The 24625-nt window shown below is 45.2% G+C and overlaps 1 protein-coding gene and 1 long non-coding RNA gene across 2 annotated transcripts in view; one reads left to right on the forward strand and one right to left on the reverse strand.

The window, feature by feature from the left end:
- The window catches only part of LOC121003065 (NXPE family member 1-like), a 1048328-nt gene that overhangs the window by 29689 nt on the left and 994014 nt on the right, over positions 1–24625 (forward strand). The window lies entirely within an intron of this gene.
- On the reverse strand, positions 2124–14517 carry LOC121003067. Its single transcript, XR_005779408.1, has 3 exons — positions 14386–14517; positions 2674–2732; positions 2124–2282 (listed from the first exon to the last, which is right to left on the reverse strand). It is a non-coding gene; the product is annotated as an uncharacterized LOC121003067 (long non-coding RNA).

The raw sequence follows: 24625 nt of genomic DNA on the forward strand, positions 1-24625 counted from the left end.
ATTATTATTCTGTCCCATCACTTTTGGTCCCTTAACAAGTGGGATTGTCTCTGGGTTTAAACGTATTATTAAAGTGCTAAAAATTAACATTTATTGCTTGTCCTTAAAATTTCTAAACTAGAACTGACGTGATTAAAAATATCAGCCATGTATGCCTTGTCACTTGTAGTGATCTAAGTATTTTTGTGAGACCACTAGGGGGCAATCTTCACTTGTGGCTGCCTGACTACCTCCACTATCTCCACACAGCTCTTGCCGTGCTTAGTTTGATGCACACTGTTTGTTTCACAGTGCGCTGCCTCCTGATAGCGAATGCCCTCCTAGTGTTCACTTGTTACTTATTATTGTATCAGAACTCATTGCTTTGCATGACCTGGCTGGCTAAAATATAACATATCACTCTCTGCCCCCCGACATGTTTTACCAAACATTACACAAATATGCCCAGTGCTGAGTTGCAATGCACAGGATCACCGAGCAAATCACTCAGAGGTGGTCCATAGATAATGTGCATTGAACCTCATGGTGCCAGCGATACAGATGTTGCTGACAACGCCTACACCAATACATCATTGTGGTCAAGAGACCTCTCACATGTCCCATGATTACATTGGTGGCAATTAGGCTGGTGCATAGACAGATGTACGGATGGATGTGTAACAGATGCCACTAACTTCGCCCTATTTATAGGGCTTATGCACGCGTCGAACCCACATTGCTTCCGGTGAATTGAGCGCACGCAAACTCCACGTCCACTAACTTCGCACTGGACTTCCTGTCTATGGAACGCAAATGCTTTCCACATAGTCCCTCCACTTCCTGAATAGATATGGAAGAGCGAATCCGACTGCTTCAATCATATAATATAGAGGGACCCTCTTTGGGCTTATGGAGGTCCAATTAAAATGGCAAACACAGTGATAAAGAGGTAATCTATAGCTAAGGGGGGCCATTATAAATAAAAAACTTTATAAAATAAACCCGTGCTCCGTTACGGGTGCACAACCATGATAGTATTCTGCATCCAGTAAAGACTACCTGAAGTGGATAATTAATATACTAGGAGGCCCCTAGTTACTAAGGGCTACCACAATCCAGAAATATCATAAGATATAATTATCTACTGAAACTTCACGTGTCGATGTATATGGCCAGATTCAGTCCCTACTCAATGCTTATGTTGAAAAACCTAAAAAGAAAACTGAAAAAGAGAGAAATGGAACATGCTGTCCATTCCTCACTACACCAGAGACACCAGGCAAAAATCAGTAATCTATAGAAAACATAAGAACGTCAATCTCTCATTGAGTCCAATTGGGGACTGGGATCGAAAACGATAAATCCATTCAGATTCCCTTTGGAGAGTCCGTCGATCCCAGTTCCCACTGTGAGGGCAATTACCCCAGCGTCTATGATTACGAATTCTGAATTCAAATAGCGTATGTGCACCGAGAAGACACCTTCCTCCCAGTTTTTGTCCCTTTTCTTGACCCTCTGAGGAGTTAGAGGTTATTCCAGCAATTAAATCGACTAAAGTACGGTTGTTGCAGGCCAGATTCTTACCCTTTACAGGATCTATACCAACACACTGCACCAGGCTGTTTGAATTCGAGTCATTGCAGCCAAATTTGTCATGAGGGCTAAAAGACATACCTTTTGACTGTATTTTCAAGCAATAACAGTGTGTCCAACTTGGAAAGCATGACACATTGCAGTACATGTTCTTGTTCCTGGGGGTAGAGCTATAATCCAACTGGTGACCCTGATCTGTTTACCATGAGCCAGGGGGGCTCCGCCCATCCTGCAATGGGTAAAGGTAACTCCCTGTTTCATGCCTGTGAAAAAGATAGTAGAGTTGGCCAGTTCAGCCAATTCAGAAAAACTGAGGGGCACGGCGAAATAGGGCATACTGGCTGAACTCACAGGACTGTGAGTACAGATCCAACAGTCTCTCAATTTTCATTTATTCCTTCAAACAGCACCTGATGGTGCTGTATCAAAGCATTGTCCCATTCATCATTCAGTGGACGAAACACTGCTAACACGCTCAAGGTCAGAGCCACTATCAGCAGACGGACCTTCATCCTGTGGTTCCAAGACTTTCTTGCAGTGATAAGCGTGTATCCAGTTGGATTTTCCTTCAACCTTTACAGCGGTGTGGGTGGTCAACAGTACTTGAAAGGGACCATCGAATCTTGGAACTAGTCCTTTTCTCACATGCCTTTTTATCACCACCCAGTCCCCGGGCTGCAAGTTGTGAGTTCCTTCTACTGAGTCAGGATCTGCAAGTGAAGCAAACACCTGTTTATGCATGTATTCTAGCCTTTTTGTGAGGGCCCGTATGTAACTGGTCAGACTGTCATTATTCATCTGCAGCTGCTGGGGAAAGTACAACCCTAACCTGGGGGCACTTCTAAACAGGATCTCAAATGTGGAAAACCCTGTCCTCTTGTTTGGGGTAGTACTTGCTGAATATAGAGCCAGAGGCAAGCACTCTGTCCAGGGCCTCTGGATCTCCCGCATGGCCTTTTATCCATCCAAGCGCTCAACTCGGAAAGCTTGGATCACCCCTAATGCTTTCATAACTTCACTCATCACTTCAACTGCGAAATGAGAACCTCTATCTGACTCAATAACTTCAGGAACACCATGCCTGCATATCAGTTCACTGACCAGTTTCTTTGCCGTATTCTTGGCATTTGCTTTTGCTATTGGGAAGGCTTCCGGCCAACCTGAAAAGAGATCAACACACACGAGAACGAATTCATACACTCCTACCTTTGGTAGTTGTATATAGTCTATCTGCAATGTCTGAAACAGGTAAAGTGGCCTGGGGGGGGGGGGGGGGGGGGGGGTGTTTGCTTGGAGTCTTCACCACTTAACCGGGGTTATTCAATGCACAGAGAACCCTGAAGCAATCCACCCTGTATTAACCACACTTACCATGGCACCTTTTGATAGGTGAGTGGGCCCGTGGGTCTCCTGAGCCATAGCTGGGTACAGAGAGCATGGTAGACAAATTTTGTCCTTGTTTTTCCATACTCCTTGGTCATCTGGTCTAGCCCTTTAGTCCACAGTTCTTTCTCTTCAAGTGGGGCCTGCTCAAGCAACTTAATTAAAATGTCTTTAGATATATCCACGGGCTTTAAGGCTCTTACCGGGGTGGCATCAGCATTTATTGGCTGGAGCGCAGCCTTGTCTGCTCTGCTATTGCCTTTTGCCTCTACCATGGTACACCTTGTGTGAGCCTTTACCTTTACAATAGCAACTTCTTCTGGCAACAGTAAAGAGTTCATCAGTTTAAGCACGGAGTCTTTGTTTTTAATGGGCTGACCTGCAGAGGTTAGAAAGTCTCTAGCCTGCCATATGAGTCCATAGTCATGTGCAATACTAAAACCATACCTTGAATCTGTATAGATGTTCACCTTCTTCCCCTCAGGCAATTTACACGCCTCAGTGAGTGCCTTCAGCTCTGCCTCCTGCGCAGACATGTGCGGAGGGAGTGGTTCAGCAACAGCTACCTCATGCTGTGTGACCACTGCATATGCAGTGTGGAATCGGCCATCCTCTCCCATATTCCTGTTTCCATCTACAAAACACTAAAAATCTGAGTTATCAAGAGGTTATTCATGAGAAAATCCAGAAGTTTCTTGTTGCATCAACTATATACAATCATGAGGAGCATTTTCCGCTAAATCAGACAAAAGGCTACCTGTGCTACCCTCCCCCATTTCTGAATCTGTAATTGGTAACAAAGTAGCAGGATTCAGAGTAGTACATCTTTTGAAAGAAATTAGGAGGGCACATTGGAGTCTGAGTTGTCTAGCCATAGAAATATGTTTTGGTTGCACCTATGTGAGAATGCCTGGCCTGTATGTCATACAGTTGTGCAAACACCTCATGTTTCCATTCCTCCCCCCACACTTCCTGAAACTCAAACTGATTGCTAAAAAGGAAATTGTGGGGAAGGGGGTGCGTGTGGGTGCAATCTATACACAGAAACTGCCATGTCTTCACAGCTGCTCATTCATTTCATTGCCTGCACTGCCGCGACTGTCTTGACACAGGAGGGGGCGCTGCGGGTAACTTGGTTTAACCTGGCTGACTGTGACCCTGAATTTTAAAACAGAACAAGTTAAATTACTCATCATATTTTGGAATACTCGGGGCTGGGGCTGAGGTTATGCAAGGCTTCATTGTATGAAAATTATTCACTGCCTCTTCTGTCAGATGAAATGGGTCAGATAACAGACAATCACACAGAGGCTGCATTAACATGGAGGCATGTCTAATCCAGTATGACACCAATCCCAAAAACACCCTTAGGCTTTGTGCTCCTTTGGGCACTTTAATCCTTTCAACAGCCTCCCTTCTATCTGGGGTTTTCAAAATTGTCACCTTAACTTCTCTAGGAACATGAACCATCCTGTAACTGACAGGCAGCCCCTTAACCACCTCAGCCCCCAGTGCTTAAACACCCTGAAAGACCAGGCGACTTTTTACACTTCTGCACTACACTACTTTCACCGTTTATTGATCGGTCATGCAACTTACCACCCAAATTAATTTTACCTCCTTTTCTTCTCACTAATAGAGCTTTCATTTGGTGGTATTTCATTGCTGCTGACATTTTTACTTTTTTTGTTTATTAATCGAAATTTAACGATTTTTTTGCAAAGAAATGACATTTTTCACTTTCAGTTGTAAAATTTTGCAAAAAAAACAAGATCCATATATAAATTTTGCTCTAAATTTATTGTTCTACATGTCTTTGATAAAAAAAAAAAATGTTTGGGTAAAAATAAAAATGGTTTGGGTAAAAGTTATAGCGTTTACAAACTATGGTACAAAAATGTGAATTTCCGCTTTTTGAAGCAGCTCTGACTTTCTGAGCACCTGTCATGTTTCCTGAGGTTCTACAATGGCCAGACAGTATAAACACCCCACAAATGACCCCATTTCGGAAAGTAGACACCCTAAGGTATTCGCTGATGGGCATAGTGAGTTCATGGAAGTTTTTATTTTTTGTCACAAGTTAGTGGAATATGAGACTTTGTAAGAAAAAAAAATAATAAAAAATCATCATTTTCCACTAACTTGTGACAAAAAATAAAAAATTCTAGGAACTCGCCATGCCCCTCACGGAATACCTTGGGGTGTCTTCTTTCCAAAATGGGGTCACTTGTGGGGTAGTTATACTGCCCTGGCATTTTCCAGGGGCCCTAAAGTGTGGTAAGTAGGTAAATGACCTGTGAAATCCTAAAGGTGCTTTTTGGAATGTGGGCCCCTTTGCCCACCTAGGCTGCAAAAAAGTGTCACACATGTGGTATCGCCGTATTCAGGAGAAGTTGGGCAATGTGTTTTGGGGTGTCTTTTTACATATACTCATGCTGGGTGAGAGAAATATCTTGGCAAAAGACAACTTTTCCCATTTTTTTTTTTTTTTTTTTTTATACAAAGTTGGCATTTGACCAAGATATTTATCTCACCCAGCATGGGTATATGTAAAATGACACCCCAAAACACATTCCCCAACTTCTCCTGAATACGGCGATACCACATGTGTGGCACTTTTTTGCAGCCTAGGTGGGCAAAGGGGCCCACATTCCTTTTATGAGGGCATTTTTAGACATTTGGATCCCAGACTTCTTCTCACGCTTTGGGGCCCCTAAAATGCCAGGGCAGTATAAATACCCCACATGTGACCCCATTTTGGAAAGAAGACACCCCAAGGTATTCAATGAGGGGCATGGCGAGTTCATAGAAATTTATTTTTTTTGGCACAAGTTAGCGGAAATTGATTTTTATTTTTTTTTTCTCAGTCTCCCTTTCCGCTAACTTGGGACAAAAATTTCAATCTTTCATGGACTCAATATGCCCCTCACGGAATACCTGGGGGTGTCTTCTTTCCGAAATGGGGTCACATGTGGGGTATTTATACTGCCCTGGCATTCTAGGGGCCCTAAAGCGTTAGAAGAAGTCTGAAATATAAATGTCTAAAAAATTTTAAGCAATTTGGATTCCGTGAGGGGTATGGTGAGTTCATGTGAGATTTAATTTTTTGACACAAGTTAGTGGAATATGAGACTTTGTAAGAAAAAAATAATAATTTCCGCTAACTTGGGCCAAAAAAATGTCTGAATGGAGCCTTACAGGGGGGTGATCAATGACGGGTGATCAATGACAGGGGGGTGATCAGGGAGTCTATATGGGGTGATCACCCCCCTATAAGGCTCCATTCAGATGTCCGTATGTGTTTTGCGGATCCGATCCATGTATCCGTGGATCCGTAAAAATCATACGGACATCTGAATGCAGCCTGACAGGGGGGGGTGATCAATGACAGGGGGGTGATCAGGGAGTCTATATGGGGTGATCACCCCCCCGGAAGGCTCCAGGGAGACGCCTGTATGTGTTTTGCGGATCCGATCCATCTATCAGTGGATCCGTAAAAATCATGCGGACGTCTGAATGGAGCTTTACAGGGGGGTAATCAATGACAGGGGAGTGATCAGAGAGTCTATATGGGGTGATCACCACCGTCATTGATCACGCCCCTGTAAGGCTCCATTCAGACGTCCGTATGCGTTTTGCGGATCCGATCCATCTATCAGTGGATCCGTAAAAATCATGCGGACATCTGAATGGAGCTTTACAGGGGGGTAATCAATGACAGGGGGGTGATCAGGGAGTCTATATGGGGTGATCAGGGGTGATCAAGGGTTAATAAGTGACAGGGGTGGGGGGGAGTGTAGTGTAGTGGTGCTTGGTGCAACATATTACTGAGCTACCTGTGTCCTCTGGTGGTCGATCCAAACAAAGGGGACCACCAGAGGACCAGGTAGCAGGTATATTAGACTCTGTTATCAAAACAGCGTCTAATATACCTGTTAGGGGTTAAAAAAAATCACATCTCCAGCCTGCCAGCGAACGATCGCCGCTGGCAGGCTGGAGATCCACTCTCTTACCTTCCGTTCCTGTGAGCGCGCGCGCCTGTGTGCGCGTGTTCACAGGAAATCTCGCGTCTCGCGAGATGACGCATATATGCGTGACTGTGGGCAGGGCTGCCACCTCCGGAACGCGATCCTGCGTTAGGCGGTCCGGAGGTGGTTAACTGGGTTTCTTCTTTAGTATCAATTAGGTAACAACCGTACTGTCTTTATCTTTAGTTTAACTGGCTCAGATTCACGGACAAAAACTGTTTCTCCCATAAATCCCACAGCTGGTAAATAACAAGGGGTTAACTGATAAGGCTGCAAGAAACTCTTTCTTACTTTCTCTCACTATTTGTCTGGCAGTTTTCCTCTTTTGCTTCCCGGACTTAGACCATGGGGACCATACCAAATGTCTCCGTCCAATCCCAGGATTTGGGTCTGGCTCACAAGGCACTTTAACACCCCAAATCTTGAATTACATAATTTGCCGGCCGGGCTTCCCCTAGGTCCTCCTCCCTTGGATCATAATCCTTTTGATACATCTATTTAAAACGTACCCTAGGTCCTCCTTCCTCAGACAGTTCTTCTGGTTCACCCATTCTAGGTCATCCTCCCTCCGTCAGTCCTTCTGGTTCACCTAGTCAGGACTTACACACAGACCACCTTGAGGACCCACCAGGTCTATAATAACCTTAACACGGGGTGTCCCTTACAAGTACCCAGCTCTCCGTCTCCATATGTTCGCTATCTCAGCAAACTGAGTTCTTCTGCGGCAGTAATTCTTGCATGTACATTCAACCCAAACACCCCTTACTCCCTGAGACGGATGGCAGTCACAACCGGACTTCATGAGTCGCTACTTCAAAGAATCAGTACAGGAATTTCCTTTGCTACATTGCACTGTTTTTTCCCCTCACCCATGACGGCACCCTGTGCGACTCAGGACCTCCCATCAGGACAGGAAACCTGAGAAGATAAAAAGGACACACCTCCACACAACACCAGTTCAGGTTTCCTGTCCTCCGGATGGGAGATCCTGAGAAGCAGCACTGCTGAAGACGTACCTCCAAGACACCGGAGCTGGGGAAGGTCTGTGGCTGAGTGCCGTGGGAAGTCCTATCCCTGGGGAGCGGTAGTTCTGTGGCCGTGCCGGAAGCCGCTCCCCATAAGTCTGCCTGCGCCTGCCCTCTCTCCGGCCCTGCGGGGAGCCGCTGTGGCCGTGTCCAGGCGGCTCCCCATGCTCTTCCTCGCTCTGCCCAGTTCGTGCTTATGCGCATGCGCGGGGCTGTCTCCTGGAGATGATGTCGGGGGGGGGGGGGGGCTTAGCCCGTGCAGGACCCGGAAGTAGAGGCCGAAGCGCGTCCTTTAAAATACAAATACGGCGGCAGGTTCAGGCAGCCAGCTGGGGCACAATTTGGAAGTGCCACGTAGCGATCCTGGTTGCAATCATGTCGGAGCCTACAGAAGGACGCGCTGAACCCCAGGAACCCTTAAGGCCTGCAAGTCCGGTACCGGTCTGAGGATGGGGAAAAAAGGAAAAGCTTCAGGGTGAGAGCGTTCCTTTTTATTCTAATATGGTGTTTCTTATGATTGTTTTTAGATCCCTAAACCACCTAAAAAATCGTCTTCTAAGACAAGACACAAGGAATGTGCGGAATGTAAAGTGCCCCTATCTACATCTTATCAGAAGGCGTTATGCTCAGCGTGTATAGATAATCTGGTAGCAGAGCAATCCCAGACCCTTACTAAATCCATGAAGTCTATTATTAAGGCGTCCTTTAAAGCATTCAGTAAGAGCCGTGCCAGGTCCCCAGATAAACCAGGGAAGGATACAGAGTACGACAGTATTGAGTTGGACTCTTCCGAAGATGGCGGAGAATCCGGACAACTATTGACTAGTGATTCGGACTCCTCGGATGAAGATTATTCAGGGGGATCCTTCTTTTCCCCAGAGGACACGCAGCCGTTATTAAAAGCGGTCAGAGCAACCATGCAATTAGAAGAAGTTAAGCAGACCAGATCAGTTGCGGACCAGGCCTTTCAGGCATTAGGCCCTAAAAAACATCGGGTCTTCCCTATTCATGATAACATGCAAGCGATCATCAATAGAGAATGGAAGAATCCTGATAGAAAGTTTTTCTTACCCTCCTCGGTGAAAAGGAAATATCCTTATGAAGAGAAAGTTTCCTCCAGCTGGGATAGGGCCCCTACGGTAGATGCTCCAGTCGCTAAGATAGCTAAGAGATCTGCCCTCCCCTTTGATGATCTGGGTTGCCTGTCGGACCCATTAGATAAGAAAGCAGATATATACCTTAAACGGGCATGGGAAACTTCCGCTACTTGTCTTAGACCCGCAGTGGCAGCCACTTGGGTATCCCGGTCCTTAAGATTGTGGATTGAACAGCTAGAGAAACATCTTGGAGAAAAAAAGCCCAGGGAGGATATCTTAGCTTCTCTTCCCACCTTTGCTAAAGCGGCAGATTTTTTAACCGATGCTTCTACGGATGTTATGCGCTTTGCTGCCAAATCCTCAGCTATGACGAATGCGGCTAGAAGAGCCATTTGGCTTAGGTCATGGAAGGGTGACCAGGGGTCTAAGGCCAGACTGTGTGCCCTTCTGTGTGAGGGTCATAGATTGTTTGGATCCTCCCTGGATGACATCTTGGAGAAGGCATCTGACAAGAAAAAAGGGTTTCCTGTCCCTCAAAAACCCCCCTTTTTTCGTAAACCCCAGCAGGGCTTTAGAAAACAGAGGGGTAAGCCCTTCGATAGGAAGGAAAGGGATAGATTTCCAAGAAAAACTAGCGGTTTCCTGTTTAAATCCCAGGATAACAAACCAAAAGACAAGCAATGACGCCAGACTCCAGGTTGGGGGGAGACTCTCTGCCTTTCTCCCGGCTTGGGCGAACGTCACCCAAAACAAGTGGGTTTTGGGGGGTATAGCGGAGGGATTCAGGTTAGAGTTCCGCTCCTATCCCCAAGTCTTTTTCACCCACACTCCAACTCCAAAGGATCCTCTAAAATCCACAGTTCTGGAGAGAGAGGTTTAGTTATTGTTGGACAAAGGAGTGGTTTGCCAGGTCCCAGGGAGGGAGGAGGGCAGGGGGTTTTACTCCCCACTCTTTTTAATAAAGAAACCCAATGGTTCCTTTCGTATGATTCTGAACCTAAAACGTCTAAACAAATTCCTGAGATACAAGAAATTCCGGATGGAAACTATAAAGACAACTTTAGACCTGTTATATCAGGGTTGCTGGATGGCAAGTATAGACTTAGAGGATGCCTATTATCACGTCCCAATTCACTCTTCCTCCCAAAAGTATTTAAGGACGGCTGTCCAAGTAAGGGGCCAACTTCTGCACCTGCAATACAGGGCACTGCCGTTTGGGGTCTCTCAAGCCCCGAGAATTTTCACCAAGGTCGTGTCTGAGATGGTGGCATTCCTTCGATCATCTGGGATAGTAGTAGTACCATATCTGGACGATTTTTTGTTCATAGCCCAAACAAGGGAGCAGTTACAAGCAGAGCTCGTCCTGGTGTGCTCTCTGTTGAAGGATCTGGGGTGGAGAATGAATCAAGAGAAATCTTGTCTAACCCCTTCTCAAGTTTGCACCTTTTTAGGAATGCAGCTAGATTCTACAGCTCAGAAGACATTCCTCCCTCAGAAGAAAGTGTCCTCGACAATAGAGCATGTTTGGTTCCTTTTCCGGTCCTTCCAATGTTCCATCAGGGAGGCGATGGCAGTACTGGGGCACCTGACGGCTACAATTCCAGCCGTACCATTCGCTCAGATCCACACGAGACCGTTACAGTCAGATATCTTGAAGATTTGGAATGGTCTTCCACAAACACTAGAGAGAAAATTTCATCTTTCCTCCAGAGCAAGGTACTCCCTTCTGTGGTGGACGTCCGAGAAGAACCTCTCGATAGGAATGCCTTGGTCCTTCATGGAACCCATGCTGATAACGACAGACGCCAGTCCGTGGGGCTGGGGAGCTCATTCAGAAGGAAAATACTGGCAGGGAAGATGGGATTTAAAAACCCGGGTCTGCACGTCAAATTACAAGGAGCTCAAGGCGGTAGAAAGAGTACTAAAGGTGGCAGTTCCAGAGGTCTCCAACAGAAAGTTGGTATTTTACTCGGACAATTCAACAACAGTGGCCTATATAAATCATCAAGGCGGGACAAAAGTACCATCCCTAATCTTCCTCTGCCAGGAAATTTTCAAAATAGCGGAAGACAGGAACCTGGTCTTATCCGCAATACACTTGAAGGGGAAAGAGAACACGGTGGCCGATTTTCTAAGTAGAGTAGAACTCAGGCAGGCAGAGTGGAGTCTGAACGAGGAAGTTTTTTCCCAGATTGTAACAATGTTTGGGACCCCAACTATAGATCTCTTTGCCACCCGGAAGAATAGGAAGACAAGGAGATTCTTCTCCCTAGATTACACAGAGAATCCTACAGCGGTAGACAGTCTGGCTCAAGATTGGAGCCAGGAACTCGGCTATGCCTTCCCACCTATTTCCCTAATCCCGCAGGTTCTGAAAAAAGTACGGACGGAGGGAGCCACCATAATCATGATAGCCCCAAAGTGGCCCAAGAGAATCTGGTACCCCACCCTCTTAAGTCTAGCCAGAGGCCCTCCCTGGGTGATCCCTCCGAGGGAGGATCTACTCTCCCAGGGGCCCGTATGGCATCCCAATCCGGGGATTCTTCAGTTGGCAGTATGGAGATTGACAGGGACATCTGGTTGAAGAGAGGGCTTTCTAGCAAAGTTGTTTCCACCCTTCTAGGTAGCAAAAAAGCGTCAACAGCTAGGAAGTATAATAGGGTGTGGAATGTCTTTTTCTTCCTTTTTGGGTTCTAGCCCTGATCCATTTAGTCCTCCTGAAATCCCTAAGGTTTTGGACTTTCTACAAGCAGGGTTAGACAAAGGGCTCAAGGCCTCCACCTTAAAAGTTCAGGTGTCGGCCTTGAGCTACTTTTTTGACTTCCAATTAGCAAACCACCCGTGGGTCAAGAGTTTCCTTTCTGCCGCTGCCAGAATCTGTCCTTCCGTTAGACCTCTTTCCCCTCCTTGGGACCTAAATAGGGTCTTGACGGCCCTAACCGATAGACCCTTTGAGCCCTTACTAGAGGTTCCCATTGACATCTTATCCATTAAGATGGCTTTCCTCCTGGCTATTACCTCGGCTAGGAGGATCTCGGAGATCCAGGCCTTTTCGGCATTTCCGCCCTATACGATCATCCAGGATGACCAGATAGTTATCAGGCCCTTGCCTTCTTTTCTTCCCAAGGTTGTCTCCGATTTTCATAGGAGCCAAGACATTGTGTTGCCTTCCTTTTTTCCTAACCCCTCCAATAGCTTGGAGGAAAAGTTTCATTGCTTGGATGTCAAGAGATGCTTGTTAGTCTACTTAGATGTTACGGCTCCTTGGAGAAAGGACGAGAACCTCCTGGTTCAGTTTTTAGGAGGAAATAGGGGGAAAAAAGCATCCCGCGGGGTTATTGCTAGATGGGTGAAGAAGGCCATAGCTAGAGCTTATATTTCCCTGGGTCTCCCCCCTCCTTCAGGTTTTGGGGCCCATTCTACGAGGGCGGTGTCTACTTCGTGGGCTGAGAAAGCTGATGTATCGTTAGCCCAGATTTGCAGGGCGGCTACCTGGAGCTCCCCGCATACTTTTCTTAAACATTACAGATTACAGCTCCATTCTGATGCTTCCTTTGGAGAGAAAGTCCTTCAGGCTGTGGCCCCCCCCCTAGGTTCTACTTATAGTTTATCTCGCACAGGGTGCCGTCATGGGTGAGGGGAAAACAACATTGCTTACCGGTAATCGTTTTTCTCGATACCCATGACGGCACCCGATATTTCCCTCCCCAAGCAGAGAGATAGATATATATATATATATAATGTTGATGGCTTTTTGCCAGGTCTATATGACGTAATATAGATATAAAAAAAAAAAAAAAAGGGTTTTTAACCCTTTGTCACTTCTCTCCGGAGAACAATTTATTTCTTCTACTGGTGTTGTGTGGAGGTGTGTCCTTTTTATCTTCTCAGGTTTCCTGTCCTGATGGGAGGTCCTGAGTCGCACAGGGTGCCGTCATGGGTATCGAGAAAAACGATTACCGGTAAGCAATGTTGTGTTGTTTTGTTATTTATCATATTTTGTTTCCTTCTTCTGAGGGGAGACACAATTAACAAGCATACACGATAAAGATAAACCTTTCAACTTCTTGTTTACCCACTTGAACATTTACAAGACAAAAACAAGTGGCACCGCCCCTCTTTAACAACAAGCAGGGCTCACCTCACTGGCAGACAGGATTTTTCACCAACTTCCAAGGTTGACCTGCCGGTTGGACTACACCCTCTGCCCCCTCATCTGGCAATTCCTTCAGACTCTCACAGGCAGAAATCTCTTGTAGTCTCCGTCAGTCCCGTTCCTACGCTCAAAGCGCAACCTCCTGCCAGGGGAATTTTCTTGCCCTGGTTAATTGCTACCTGGGAGGCGCCTGACACACAACACAAACCACAGAAAACTCAGAAGAATATCCACAATAGAGTACATTTTCCTTCTCAGTCTGAAGTTCTAAAGACCCAAAATGTCAACACCAGTTACTACTCACAGTATGATCATCGTCCAGCAGCCAGCCAGCCGTGATGTAACAAAACAAAGCAACTAGAGGCAGGCAAGGTTGCATACCTTCTCATGAGGCCACGGTCCCCTCCTTTAAGTGCCTTTCGTAGTGCCCTGGAGGTCATTTGTCGGCTACCGATGCTTCATTCTCAAACACCCAGTTTCAACCTCACGAACTACTTTTATACATATGTCAACAACTCCTTTACATCTATGATCCCTAATCCAACCACCATAAGTTTGTTTGAACTTTTCCCACACTTCCACTAGACTCTTTGCTGTCTTGTAACCCTCTGGGACACTAAGATTATCAGCCATATCTGTCAGTTGTCCACAAGTTTTGTCATTCAACACCAAAGAATACAATTTCCTGATGTCAGTTTCTCATAGTCCTTACCTAGAGCTTCCTCACTTGTACCAGTCTAGAGACTAAAATTATTTTTCCAGCGAACCCGACTCAGTTTTCCACAGAACTTCCCCACTATATACCTAGTGTATTCTACACTGAGCCTCAGCTTATTCAACCCCTCAAGGGGTTCCAGGGCTCCTGATTACCCTTTTTGGTGTTTTTACTTATTTTCCGCAAAACATACCGGACAACAGATATCTATATCAGCAATCCCAGTTTACTGTCTCAAACGTCATAGTCAAAAGTCTTACCCAATAATCATAGGAATATCATCTCTTTAGAGTTCTTTACCAAGAACAGGCTGGACTGTAAATCGGCTTTTTAGACTCCAACTCCACACCGATTTGGACAGGCAGGAGATGAGGCACAGATTTTAGCAAGATTAAATCTCTTTAATCACCTTGCAGCGCTGCTTTAAGTGGATCTGTACGTCCTCTGACCGTGGTTATCGGGGTGTCGAGGGAAAGCCGATTAGTCCAGCCCCATGTTGGGGGCCAAGTTTTGTGAGGGCAATTACCCCTGCATCTATGATTATGGGTTCCGAATTCAAATGGCGTATGTGCACAGAGGCTGATACAAACACATAATGGTTGTAATCAGTAATCTACTTTATTATAATTTAGCAGACAATCTTATACCATGATTATTGGTAGATGCCCAGGGCCGGCTCCAGGTTCATGTGGGCCCTTGGGCGATAAAGCCTCAGTGGGCCCCCCTGGGGCATTTTGCATAACACACGTGTCAATAAAACTGCATGTATTATATATATATATAGTGCCAAATACAATAGACAGAACATGCTACAGTGTGGATATATGTGAATTAATCCTTATGTCCCTACTTAATTTTTATCTACCCAGTGTTTTAATCCCTCAGGTCTACTCACAGTATTCAGTTTTTCCTGTACACCCCCTAAAGAGAAACAGACAGGCATTGAATATGAAAATATTTTTTTTGAACATACTGTAAAGACATAAAACATTTGAAAAAGTATGAAAGGAAGTTAATGCAGAACACTATGAAATGTCTTGTTGGAGTCCAGCATTGATGGTCCAGAACTTTTTTGGCAGAACACAAAAGTGGTATCTTGTGTAAATCAGTTAAAACACTTTTCTACTTGTTTTTTCAGCTCCAAAAACATGGATTACCTGATTAAAGTCTACACATTCTGCTTCTTGAGATTCAATTGAAAGAACCGCCAGTGCATTTAATCTGTCTTGAGACATTTGGGACCTTAGGTAGTTTTTAATTAGCTTCAATTTACTGAAGCTCCTTTCAGCAGATGCAACTGAAACGGGCACAGTTAACAACTGCAATGCCAAAACAAGGTTTGGGAATGCCAGATTAAGTGAGTGGGAGAATATATACTTTAAAGTCTCCTGTGGGCACAGATGTTCAGATAATATCCTAGCCAGTGTCTTGATCTCTTCAAGCATAATTTCTCCATCAACTGCTGGGTCAGAGAATTTTAAACACTGGACCTGTAAGTTAAGTCAGCGGCATCTTTCTTAATGTCATATAGAAATCCAAACTTGTCTGTAAATGTTTGCAAAAAATTGAACCTTATTTCAATTTTACCAAGGGCAATTTCAAGCAGAGGCTTGAAGAATATTTCTTCAAATTCTTGCCTTGCATCTAAAAACGATGTTCCACTTGCCTGCTGTCATGCTGGCTCTTGACAGTTTTTGTCACTGCATTGCCGAGTTTTCTTCCTAACCCTGTGTCAGGTATTCAGTAGGTATATCCAGCTTTTCGCAAATACCAGATGCCTTACATTCAGCTTGTTTGAAATCTGACACCTTGTATTCTTTAAAAGCTGTGGTAATAGATTTTATAAGTACAATAACGCTTGAAACATTAATGTTTTTTGTTTGTACAGCCAGGCTAAGTTGGTTGACTTGGAGGAGAATGTCATACCATACTGTCATGCCCCACTCTGACGATGTGGGGAGGTCGGCCAGGATTGCAGCACGAGTTTAGTATTTGTTTTGGTGCCGTGCTGGATACGCCTCCCATCAGGTGCACTGGGTGGAGTCATTAGTTTAAATGATCTCCAGCTAAGTGCTCTGAGCAGATTATACTGATCATTTTGGTCTGGGAAGTTTGGAGGGAAGGTTGGCTGTCAGTTCCTGCTCTCAGAAGATAAGTGTCATTTCTAGTTTGGTTGTTTGTCATCTATCCCATCCAGGTTCTGTGCGAGCAGGCTGCTCCTATCTCCCCACTTCACCATCTCAGGGAGTTCAGAGTTTAATCAGTCCAGGCTGGAGGACACAGCACACCTAACTTCAAGGTCTGTCTGTGGGCTGAGTAGTGCAGGGAAAGAGGTCAGGGATAAACTAGGAGGTGACCCTTCCCCTGTCTCTCGTCCAGAGCCTGGTTGGTGTGTCATCTTTTATGCTTTGTGCACGTCCGCTGTGACATTATAATCCGCCATACTGTGACTGCCATTGCTCAGCGTTTATGTGATGGCGTCAATTGATGCACTGGTTGACCGCATGCAGGGTTTGTCACTGAAGGTTGCGGATCTGCGTAGTACGGTCACACAGTGTCAGAGGGTGTTGGCTTCAGGTACAGGTCAAATTGTTGGGGAGCCTAAAGTCACTCTTCCTGAGAAATTTGCAGGGGGTACTGATGATTTTTTCAGTTTCAAAGAGTTATGTAATTTGTAGTTTCGATTGTGCCCATTTTCATCAGGTAATGAGGATCAGAGGGTGGGTATCATCATGTCTTTGCTTAAAGGGGACGCGCAAACCTGGGCTTTTTCTCTGCTGCCCGGTTCTCTGGCCCTCCGGTTGGTGGAGGAATTTTTTTAAAGCCCTGGGATTGATTTACGATGACCCAGATCGAATTTCGATGGCAGAATCAAAATTACGTAACTTACTACAGGGTAAACATACTGCTGAGGTTTATTGCACAGAGTTTAGGAGGTGGGCTACTGAGTTGGGGTGGAACGACCCCGCGTTACGTAGTCAGTTTTGTCAGGGGTTATCTGAAAGGTTGAAAGATGCTCTGGCTTTTCATGAATACCCAGATACTTTGGAGAACGCAATGTCTTTGGCTATACGTTTGGATAGACGTATCAGAGAGAGGTGTAAGGGTCCCTTTGTGCAGGGGATTTCTCCCGCGTGTGGTTTTGTTTCACCAGCTGCCCAGGGTGATATTGCTTGTTACTCTGGGGTAGGGGAGGAACCCATGCAGTTAGGTCAGATGTCTTGCCATTCGGATAGTAGAGACTTTCGAAAAGTGCACAATCTATGTTTCTATTGTGGGAAGAGGGGTCATTTTTGTTTTTTCTTGTCCGTATGTGGAACCACAGGGGGAAGAGATAAAGAAAAAAGAGAAAAAAAAATAAAAAATCCCCTCACACTTGGTAGTATGAATGGTGTGGTGGAGCAGACTGGTATGCAAGTTCCCTGCAGTTCCCGTTTTCTCCTTTCAGCTATGGTGGCGCTAGAGTCTAGAAATGTGTTTGTTGATGATTTTCTTGATTGTGGCGCTGGGGTAAATTTAATTGACCTTTTTGTTTCTTCAGGACCTGGGACTAAGTACTTGCACGTTAGAGAACGAGATTCGTGTTTTTGCTATTGATTCTTCCCCTCTTTCTCAAGGGAGCCTTACTCACGTTGTTCATGGTATTCATTTAAGGGTGGGTGATTCACATGCTGAGATTATTTCCTGTTTCGTCATGAAGGATTTGCCAGCTCCAATAGTTTTGGGGTTGCCATGGTTGTCTAGACATAACCCAATTATAGACTGGCAAACGAGACAAATCATTGGTTGGAGCAAGTTTTGTTCGGATAATTGTCTTGTCACATCTATTTCTGAAGTGTCCGTTACGGCCTTGCCTCAGTATCTCTCGGATTTTTCGGATGTCTTTTCGGAGGGTGGGGCTCAGGAATTGCCCCCTCATCGTGACTATGATTGTCCAGTGAATCTCATTCCGGGGGCTAAGTTGCCTAAGTCTCGGCTCTACAACCTCTCTCAACCCGAGAGAGAGGTCATGCGAAAGTATGTAGCCGAGAGTTTGGCAAAGGGTCATATTAGACCATTTAAGTCTCCAGTGGCTGTAGGGTTGTTCTTCGTGACGAAGAAAGATGGATCACTGAGACAGTGTTTGGATTTCCGGGAGCTGAATCGTATTACAGTCCGGGATCCATATCCCCTGCCTTTGATCTCTGATCTTTTTGATCAGATTGTTGGAGCCAAGGTGTTCTCCAAGTTGGATTTGAGAGGAGCATACAATCTGATCAGGATCAAGGAGGGGGGATGAGTGGAAAACTGCCTTCAATACGCACGAGGGTCATTTTGAGAACCTGGTAATGCCTTTTGGGTTGACGAATGCGCCAGCGGTATTTCAGCGATTCGTCAATGATATTTTTCATCACTTGGTGGGGAGGTTCGTAGTAGTCTACCTAGATGACATTCTAATTTATTCTCCTGATCTGAAGACCCATCAGGATCATGTGAGACAAGTTTTGACGATTCTTCGGGAGAATAAGTTGTATGCCAAATTGGAGAAATGTTTGTTTGCGGTGCAAGAGCTTCCATTCTTGGGATACATGCTTTCTGATTCCGGTTTTCGTATGGACCCCGAAAAGGTCCGGGCGGTTCTGGAGTGGGACCGACCGGAGAATCAGAAAGCTTTGATGTGGTTTTTGGGGTTTACGAATTATTATAGAAAATTTATTTTGAATTATTCCACGCTAGTCAAACCTCTTACTGATATGACCAAGAAGGTCGCTGATGTCTCTGTCTGGTCGGATGAGGCATTACAGGCCTTTTCGGCTATTAAGGAGCGTTTTGCTTCTGCTCCCATTCTGGTGCAGCCGGATGTATCTCAGCCATTCGTGGTCGAGGTTAATGCATCAGAGGTGGGGGTTGGGGCGGTGCTTTCGCAGGGTCCTTCTCCTGGCAAGTAGGTCCCATGTGCCTTCTTCTCCAGGAAGCTCTCGGTCGCCGAGAGGAATTATGATGTTGGAGATAGGGAGTTGTTGGCCGTCAAGTTGGCCTTTGAAGAATGGCGTCACTGGTTAGAGGGGGCTTCTCACCCCGTTACTGTGTATACAGACCATAAGAATTTGGCTTACCTGCAATCTGCCAAGCGTCTGAACCCTAGACAGGCCAGATGGTCATTGTTTTTTACCAGGTTCAATTTCGTGGTTACCTTTCGCCCAGGGGTCAAGAACGTCAAGGCAGATGCCTTGTCTCGCAGCTTCCCCGGGGGAGGTGATTCAGAAGATCCAGCGCCGATTTTGGCGGATGGAGTGGTGGTTTCCGCTCTGTACCCTGAATTGGAGATGGAGGTATTGGGAGCTCAGGAGGGGGCTCCTGGTTCGTGTCCCCCAGGGAGGTTGTTTGTTCCTGAGGGCCTACGATACAAGGTGTTCAAGGAGCATCACGATACTGTTCTCGCTGGACATCCTGGTGGTAAGTCCACCTGTGATCTGGTGTCCCGGAGGTTCTGGTGGCCTGGGTTGCGTAAGAGTATTGAGAATTACATGACAGCTTGTGAAACCTGCGCTCGGTCAAAGGTTGCTCATACTCGACCGCCTGGTTCACTTCTTCCATTGTCTATTCCATCTCGTCCTTGGACGCATTTGTCCATGGACTTTATTACGGACCTGCCGAGTTCCTCCGGGAGAACAGTGATTTTGGTGGTAGTCGTTTCAGTAAAATGGCTCCCTTTATACCACTAACAAGTCTACCTAACGCTAAGACTCTTGCGCAGATTTTTGTGGATAATATTGTGAAATTGCACGGTATTCCTTCGGATGTGGTCTCTGATAGGGGCACGCAGTTTGTCTCCAGGTTTTGGAGGGCGTTCTGCTCTCGACTTGGCATTCAACTTTCTTTCTCGTCGGGTTTTCATCCACAGTCGAATGGTCAGACGGAGCGCACCAATCAAAACCTGGAGACCTACTTGAGGTGCTTTGTGGCTGAGAATCAGGAGGACTGGTCCTCATTCTTGTCACGGGTAAGTCGCCATTTTTTGGCGCATACGGTTTCCATCCCCAGTTTGGTACCTTTTCTGGGTCTGGTTCCTCCGGGATGCCAGAGGAGGAGAGATTCTTTTCTGCCTTGTCCTCTATCTGGCGGAGGATTCAAGGGAATTTGGAGAGGATGGGTGAGAGGTATAAACGAATGGCTGATGGGAGACGTGTGACTGGTCCGGACCTGTGTGTGTGGGTGATCTGGTGTGGTTGTCCACTAGGAATATCAAGTTGAGTGCCATCTTGGAAACTGGGTCCAAGATTTGTTGGTCCGTATAAAATTTCTGCGGTGATCAATCCTGTGGCGTTTCGACTGGATCTGCCGCAGACTTGGAGGATCCATGATGTCTTCCACAAGTCTTTACTAAAAAAATATGTTAAACCGGTGGTACCATCACCATTGCCGCCTCCTCCTGTTCTAGTCGAGGGAAACTTGGAGTTTGAGATCTCCAGGATTCTCGACTCGAGAGTTCTGCGGGGTTCCCTCCAGTACCTGGTGCACTGGAGGGGATACGGTCCTGAGGAGAGGATGTGGGTTCCGGCGTCAGATGTCAACGCCAGCCGACTGGTAAGGGCCTTTCATAGGTCCCATTCGGATAAGGTTGGTCCAGGGTGTCCGGAGGTCACCCGTAGAAGGGGGGGTACTGTCATGCCCCACTCTGACGATGTGCGGAGGTCGGCCAGGAATGCAGCACGAGTTTAGTATTTGTTTTGGTGCCGTGCTGGATCCGCCTCCCATCAGGTGCACTGGGTGGAGTCATTAGTTTAAATGATCTCCAGCTAAGTGCTCTGAGCGGATTATACTGATCATTTTGGTCTGGGAAGGTTGGCTGTCAGTTCCTGCTCTCAGAAGATAAGTGTCATTTCTAGTTTGGTTGTTTGTGTCATCTATCCCATCCAGGTTCTGTGCGAGCAGGCTGCTCCTATCTCCCCACTTCACCATCTCAGGGAGTTCATGGTTTTCTCAGTCCAGGCTGGAGGACACAGCACACCTACCTTCAAGGTCTGTCTGTGGGCTGAGCAGTGCAGGGAAAGAGGTCAGGGATAAACTAGGAGGTGACCCTTCCCCTGTCTCTCGTCCAGAGCCTGGTTGGTGTGTCATCTTTTATACTGAGTGCACGTCCGCCGTGACACATACACATAAAGAGACAAGGATTATGTGCATATGGAATCCAATAAAATCTTTGCTTCACTGTATGTGTCACTGAAATATTGGGTACCATGTAAAAAAAACTTCTAAAGCATCAACAAGTTGGGGAAACTGTAACAAAATAGCTTTCACTGATTCAAGGCGAGCACACCATCATGTCTGAGACAGAGCTTTAAGTGTCAGATGTGACAAATGCTCTGAAGCCACTTCCCACCTCTTAGTTCCTCTGGAGAAGAACACATAAATGTGATTCAACAGATCATAAAAATGTTTTGCTCGGCTTGAGCTCTCTGCAGCGTGCACTATTACGAGATTCCAGTTATGTGGAGAACATGGTACAAAGAAGGCATGAGGATTTTCTTTCTAAAACAATTGCCTGAACTCCTTTGTATTGTCCCCTCATATTAGCACCATTGTCATAGCACTGAACTCGAATGTATGACACGCACAGTCCATGATGTTCTGTCAGTCTTTCCAAAACAACACTTGCAAGACCTTTTCCAGTTATATCTGTGACAGCCAGAAATTCCAAAAAGCTTTCCTTGAATACCACTGTTTTGCTAACATCATCGATGTCCACATATCGCAGCACAAGTGACAACTGCTCTTGTTTGGAAAAATGTCTGGTGTGCAGTCTACAATGATGCTAAAATATTTAGCTTGTCTCACCTTTTTTATGATTATTTTAATTACTGCATCGGCAATTAAACGCAGAAATTTGTTTTGCATATCCTTGCTCAGATAATGCGCATTGGTTCCTTCTTTGGCATGTTGCAAGTGTTCCTTCAGAACCAGATCAAATTCAGAGATCAGCTCCAGTAATTGGCGAAAAATACCATTATGTTCTGTGAACACAGTATCTGATCCTCTGAATGGCAGGATGTTTTTTGCCATCCAGAAAATTACTTTCAGTAAACGCAACAATACTTTGCGCCATCTTTGTTCTTCCAAATGGAGTTGTCGACGCAAATCTTTGTCAATGGTAGTTTCTTTTTTTATGCTAGATTCCAGATCTTTCCATTTTGCATAATTAGACAGGTGGCTGCTAAATATTTCATAGGAATGCAAGGATCCCTTACCACTGACATGCTTCCAGTCTTTAAATCCATATGGGCTTGAGAAATTAGATTTAGCTTGATTGTCAAATAGCCTGCAACAAAAGCAATATATGGAATCTCCAAGCACTGAGTAAATGAGCCAATCTCATGGAACCTTTTTTTCCCACTACCCAGCAATCTGTAATAATGACCAGATGAGAATCTTCTTTTTGTACCATCTGGAAAATCTGTAAGTGGAAAATCTTCCAGCTTCACTTGCTTAGGGCCCCTTTTGATAGTTTGGCATCTCAGTAGATCAGTGATTACATCCGGCCATTCTGATGGATCATCAATAAGCTCTGGAAGAGGTCCAGAATTACAGGAAACGGTTTGCTGTCCTGGAGGGTCTACAACCAGTTCACTGACTTCTTCAATGTTCAAACATGCTTCTTGACAGGTAGTGACACTTGGTTGAATATCTGATGTAGTGCAAATGGAGGACTCTTCATTCTCTTTAGGTGTACTTTTCCTGAAGAAGCGGTTAATGGAAGCTAGCTTTTTTTGATTTTGTCTTCCAGTATCTGCTTCTCTTTTCTTTTTTGGCTTCCAGACTTGTGCTTCTTGGTGGGAGGTGCTTGTTGACCTGCTAATTCTTGGTCTTGATCCCTATTCATTTTGGCCTGAAAAAATTAATAAAATGAAGGCCATTCTTTTCTGTAGTGGTGTCCATGCAATATTTATTGCAGTCATTCTGTTTCTCCCAAACTTGTGTCTTCTGCTTGGTTCTTCAAGCTTCTTAATGATATGATCATGCTTTTGTCAATTTGTTTTGGTAGCAGATATAACTTGTAGTAAAGTCCCTGCTTCATGTGTAAAACAATTCATAATGCCATTTGGCAACACATAGCTTAATTAACCCTCCAATATGTGTTCTTTTTAATTTGGCAGTATTCTACAATTAAAAATGTAATGTACTTCTTTGAAATCAGCACAAATGGATTAAAGAAGGCGCTCAAACACCATAAATACTTGTCATCTGAACACTTGTTCCAGTGCTGAGCATACGTGTGTTTTAACAGTGGAGAGGAGTGTAATATGCTGTCAGACAAAGGGGAAGATAGTATCAAGCATGACCAAATTCAAAATAATTAATCTTACTTCTCCCCAACATCATGAAGGGAAGGTTGGGAGGCCCATACTTCACATAGGATAGTATTATGTATAAGATTGGAATGACAGAATGACAACCCTACTGTTCACTTAGTAAGGGCTCACGCAAACGTGAAATACAGCCGTTGTTCAGGCCATATTTTACGGACGGCATACGGCCCCATTGAATTCAAGTCCATGTAAAAAAAACTCGCCACCTGTCCTATTGTGATCTGTATTTTACGGATCAGAATAGGTGTGTCAATGTGCAGTCTAAGGAAACCTTGGACAGCACATGGATGCATATGGGTGGCAGCTGTGTTATTTTATTTTTTTTCTCCTCCGTGGTACGCGCAAAATGAATAAACAACAATGTCCTAATTTAGCAAATAATGCCAGACATAACCATAGGTCACTCATCAATCCACATATAGATTGTAGGTCCCAGATAAGAAAAAAAGTTTTCTGTGACTGCGGTGACACGTTGTTATCACGCAAAAATGGTAAGCTTCAGATGGTGAGTTCAGATGACTTGGTATCTGTAAGCTTGTGTGCATCAGTACCTGGAGGTATTTGAAGTAAACACAATGTAGATAAACTGCCCCTACCAATATCACCTATTCAGTCCCTTCCACGGTAATCACCTCAAAAGGGCAACCCTGGGAAGCTGTTCCCTACCAGCATAACATTCATCTGTGTCACCATATATAAGAAAATTAGTCAATTTTTCACTTCACATATGAAAAACTAAGTATATATCAGCTGTACATATGTGATGTGACCCAATAAATATCAATATGAATGCTGATAGCACTATGCTGCTGCCTGCCCCTGTGCCCCCAATGCCCAATAAATATCAATATGATGATATTTTAATTTGGGGCACAGCAGGGAAGGCTGCAGCAGACTACTATGACAAAGGCTGAAGTAGACATGTTGAGCCTTAGGCCTCTTTCCCACGAGCGTGACGGATTGGCTCCGGATGCGTTCAGGGTGCTTTCAGTAAAATTTGCACCATTTTGCAAGCAAGTTCAGTTAGTATTGTTTGCCATTGCGTTCAGTTGTTCCGTTTTTTTTCCGCGCAGGTGCAATGTGTTTTCATACGTTTTTCACGCACGTGATAAAAAACTGAAGGTTTACAAACAACATCTCTTAGCAACCATCAGTGAAAAATGCATCGCATCCGCAGTTGCTTACTTTAGCCTGTAGACTCCTGCTGGTTACTACATCCCACCTCTCCCTGACTCCAGCCTTCTCTCTAGTCCATCTTGCTGTTGTATTTTGGCAGGCAGATACCGGGTCCTAATAATATAA

This window comes from Bufo bufo, chromosome 6, assembly GCF_905171765.1.
Source record: "Bufo bufo chromosome 6, aBufBuf1.1, whole genome shotgun sequence".
In the NCBI taxonomy this organism is placed as follows: domain Eukaryota; kingdom Metazoa; phylum Chordata; class Amphibia; order Anura; family Bufonidae; genus Bufo; species Bufo bufo.